The 4,583-nt window shown below is 50.9% G+C and overlaps 1 long non-coding RNA gene across 1 annotated transcript; it reads right to left on the reverse strand.

The window, feature by feature from the left end:
- Positions 1 to 75: 75 nt before the first annotated feature.
- Positions 76 to 2,158, reverse strand: LOC135980407 (uncharacterized). The gene is made up of 3 exons (XR_010597489.1): positions 1,335 to 2,158; positions 989 to 1,069; positions 76 to 213 (listed from the first exon to the last, which is right to left on the reverse strand). It is a non-coding gene; the product is annotated as an uncharacterized LOC135980407 (long non-coding RNA).
- Between the last annotated feature and the right edge of the window lie 2,425 nt (positions 2,159 to 4,583).

Genomic DNA, 4,583 nt, shown 5'->3' on the forward strand with positions numbered 1-4,583 from the left:
AGACCATTTTCTTAGCACATTTTGATGGTGCTTACATGCAGATTTCTTAACACTTACCAAGGTAAATATCATACCCATGACTACCGACAGGAAGATGAAGTTGAGGGTGGTGATTTGCAGCAGACAGCAGTCCTGCTCAGGATTTGTGTGAACATCCTCATACTGAACAGGTGGCTGAAGACCTTTGCAACAGTTACTCTTCAATCTGGGAGGCTTGACAGAACGAGACAGACCGGTTCATTCAACTAAACTGAAGCCAACCAGAAATTTCACTTCATGTCTAGAGACCATCCTGGCTCAGCAGCAGATTCCCGCCTAACGCCCAACTGTTCGGGCCAAAGAGTGCCATGGTCAATGAAAACCCTGGGATGGAGGGTTTGCAAGACTGTCTCTTTGAAGACAGACTCTGCAGGTCCTGATAGGGTGCTCGGTATTATACATTTATCCTGAGTCTGGTTAAAGGAGGGTTTCACAAAGATTACTGTCACCCCCTGATAAAAGGGTTGGTTAGCTTTGGAAAGGCTTTCCGTGTGATGAGAGAAAAGACATTAATGCAACACATTTCAAAATTGGGTCCCTAACCGTAGGCCACTAAATCAAAGTGACTGGCTTTTCAGAGGAGCCGAGTCATCGCAACTCCCCACTGAAGGTATTTGGAGCTATAGATACTCAGCACGTTGGGTTAGGGGCAGGCAATCGGCAGCCTAAATATGGACATAGGGATCTAATCCTTTAGACACTCAAGACTGAAAACGTTGGCCTGTTTTAAAGCAGTAAGAATTGCCTCCTGCTCTAGTTTCCCTACTCAGCAGCTCCACAAGTGCCTTACGTGCCCACCTCTGCATTTGGCAACATGTATTTCTTTTACCAGGAGATCTGATTTTAATTGCTCTACTGCGCCCATCAATAACAACTCTGGAAGAAAAATCATTATGGCTTCAAACTTTACCGCCCTGACATTTCAATGGCAAGTGGTTAGCTTTCATACCTGTTTTTTGAATTTGAAGTTAAATTCCCACATAGGTTCTCATCTGTTCCCTTCAATCTTTCTGCACCAGAAAAGCAAACACTGATGGGGGGGGGGGGGGGGGGGAAATACAGTAGTAGAGTTAATTATTTCATTTTTAGTGAATTTCAACACAGGCAAAGAGAGCTCAAACTACAAACCACAGGAGCAGCTGAAGAGATGGCAGCAGTCTGGTCCCATTCGTTACATTAATGCATACCTGAGAGACAAGGTGGGTGAAGTAATATCTTTTACTGGACCACCCACCTTCTCTCTAATATCCAGGGACCGACACAGCTACAACTACACTGCAAACGTTAATGCATACCTGGCATTTTCCATTTGCCAGTCAGAACGTGGCAACCTCGCTATACCAGTGGGTGACACAGGACTTGGGCTCTAGCAGTGCTTCCTCTGTTCCGCTCACCCATTCCACATAGAAGAGGAAAGCAGAATGGACTTTGCTCCTCTACATACTACATGGAATAGCCAAATTAAATTGATAAAATCTCAGGTCAATGTATGCATTCAGCTCACACTCAGAACAGAGCAGGAGTGAGGGAGAGCAAACAGCAGATCAGGGAAGGAGAAAACAAAGAGAAGCAAATGTTAAAAGCGACTGGACAGAGCTGAAAAAGCGCGGGGGGAGGGGGAGGAGGGAGAGGAGGCGCACCCAGAGGTCACACTCCCCTCCATTAGGCAGTCACGTCCTAGTATTTCAAAATCGCAAAGCAAAGCTTTGGCTGTACAGTTCAACTAGTGGCTCAGAACATTGCTTCTTTTCTAAAGGCGGATGAATACATGGGGTCCGAGGCCTCAATGCCAGAGGCAACCAAAGCCTGGATCTGCTGGCAAAGGTCTCTCAGGTATTCTATAGTGTAATCTCTGACTGCCACACCTTTATACAGCCTTACAGCTGTGAGATTCTATGTCCTGGCATGCAATGCTCCATGAAATAGGAGAGTCTTAGCAGAACGACTGTATTCAAGTGAGGGGGGAGGTTAAATAGAGCCCAATATCATATCGATAAGCTGACAGTGACTGGAAGTTGCAGTCATCTGACAGCCATTCAGTAGCCAATAAGGAGAGAGCCTGGCAAATCTCAGTCCAGTTGCCAGAGAGTGAGTGTCCACCTCACAAGAGATACCTTCCATAACAACTGACCTGAAGTGGGCCTGCTAACAGCCTCAGCAGGAAGGGAAAGAATGGCATGCGTCATAGAGAAAACTCCCCTCTCACCCAGAGATGGTCTCTCTGGGTCACAGTTAAGGCCTCTTCTGGGTCAATGTGGGCAAACTTATCTGCCAATGCTGTACCTGCTAACTGCAGTCACTAACACTGTCAAATCTGAGAGGCCGCACCAGCACTAATTGCTTTCATGGATGGAAAAAAAAAGAGAACAAGGGCTGATGCAAACTGCACCCTTTTAATGCAATTTAATTCTAGTTGGGGTGAGGGACTCATGTAACCCCTCTTAGCACCAAGCCTGGGTCACTCCTACTGTGTGGCTTTGCAGTGATACAAGGCGTTTCACTTCACTTCTAAATCATAGTCACAGGCAGGAGTGCTGGAAGGATCTCTGCAGTGGTGAATCCCCTAGAGGTGAAGCACAAAGCTGAAGAGCAGTTAAGCTCAGGAGCATGGGCTAAACGATCCCCACCAGGCAGCAGCGGCAGCAAACAGTTCTAACCCATTACAATACTGACTGCTCCCTGGATTGCGCTTAGCGGGGGGCATGCAGCAGATACTGCTGGGCTTAATTCCATTTGCAGTTGAGTTTGCCATTCACCTTCTGAGAACATCTACACTGCAGCTGGAGATGCAATTCCCAGGGTGGGCGGACCTACATGCACTCGCTGGAATTAAGTTAACATGCTGAAAATAATAGCGTGGCCATGGGGGGAGCTTAGGCTAGCTGTCCAAGTACCTTCCTACGACTTCTGACTGGGTTACACTTGGGCGGTTAGCCCCTCCTGCCACATGACAACAACTGTGCATATCTCTCTATCAGTGTTATAGAGGGCGAATAATTTATGAGTTTACCCTGCATAAGCTTTATACAGGGTAAAACGGATTGTTTTGGGTTTAGACCCCATTGGGGGTTGGGCATCTGAGTGCTAAAGACAAGCACACTTCTGTGAGCTGCTTTCAGGTAAACCTGCAGCTTTGGGGCAAGTAATTCAGACCCTGGGTCTTTGTTGGAGCAGACAGGAGTGTCTGGCTCAGCAACACAGGGCGCTGGAGTCCTGAGCTGTCAGGGAAAACAGGAGCAGAGGTAGTCTTGGCACATCAGGTGGCAGCTCCCGGGGGGGTTTCTGTGATCCAACCCATCACAGGTCCCTCCCATGACCCCGGTGGGGAAGGAGGTGCCACTTCAGCCAGCCGCCTGCCAGGCTCTGGCAGCGCCCTGTGTGGAGCTGCAGCTGGGCCCTCCAGAGCCGAGCTGCTGTTCCTCCTCTCTGCTGGCCAGCCGGCCGCAGCTCCTCAGCACCTGCCCGCTCAGCCCCACCTCAGTGCTCCTGCCTCCCCAATATCCTCCCTGGCGCTGCACCTCGCCCCCTGCACCTGGCATGTCAATACCCAGAGGGCCGGGAGCCAAGCGTCCCGGGAGCCATCTGTAAGGTGCTGATTCCCTCCTGTGCTGGGCTCCAGCTAATCCACAAGCCAGGAACTGGCCTTGTGTCTCCCAGAGCAGGTGTATCAGTCTCACAGCAGCAGCTCAGTCTGTTCAACATCACTCCAGGGCCAGGAACTTGCTCCTGCCTGACATAGGCAACAGGCTGAGCCTGCTCCAGCCCTGTTCCTAGTCCTACTCCAGCCCTGGTCTTGCTCCGGCCTTGCTCCACCCATGCCCTGCCCCGTCCCCTGAGTCCAGCTCCAACCACTAGGCCTGACCACCTCCATCACCTTTGCTGACACCATCACTTCCATAGGAAATGGCACTGAGGTTGCCGGGGGAACAGGCATTCTCAGGGTGCCAGGAGCCATTGTTCTATTTACCAGGACAGTCCGATGCCAGGACAGTGCCCCTGAGCACTGGAGAGGACTAGGGCTGCATTAGGACACCGGAAGTGCAGCTGCTGGAGAGTCAGCAGAACCGCCCGGAGACAGCCACGCTTGCCTCCCAGCCCGGGAAGCCCAGAGACCCAGAGCGTAGACGTCTCTCAGAGCATCTCTGCCAGCAGGAGACATTGGGTGAGGAATAGAGCCGTCCCGCCTTCGGGCAGGAGCCATTCAGGAGACCCAGCGTGGGGGGAATCGGGCTGTGTGTGTACAATGTCTAGCACTGCAGGGCCGTGATCCGGGACTGAGCCCTCTGGGCACTGCCGAAATACAAAGGAGAACAGCAGGGCTGGAGAATTTTCAGGCTCCGTGTGAGGAGGGCTGGTTGGGTTGAGCCAGCAGTGAGTCCCCAGTAACACAGAGCTGCGCTAGTGATGGAAGATCTATTTTGTCTTCCCTACTTAGCACAGTTGAAAACTTAGCACTGACCAGCTGCAAGGATCCTGGCGGGCCCTGGTATGGTTGTAGCAGCAGACTCAATGTTCGGGAAAAGCGAGATATGTGCAATAGGCAA

This window comes from Chrysemys picta, unplaced genomic scaffold (assembly GCF_011386835.1).
Source record: "Chrysemys picta bellii isolate R12L10 unplaced genomic scaffold, ASM1138683v2 scaf3113, whole genome shotgun sequence".
Lineage (NCBI taxonomy): Eukaryota > Metazoa > Chordata > Testudines > Emydidae > Chrysemys > Chrysemys picta.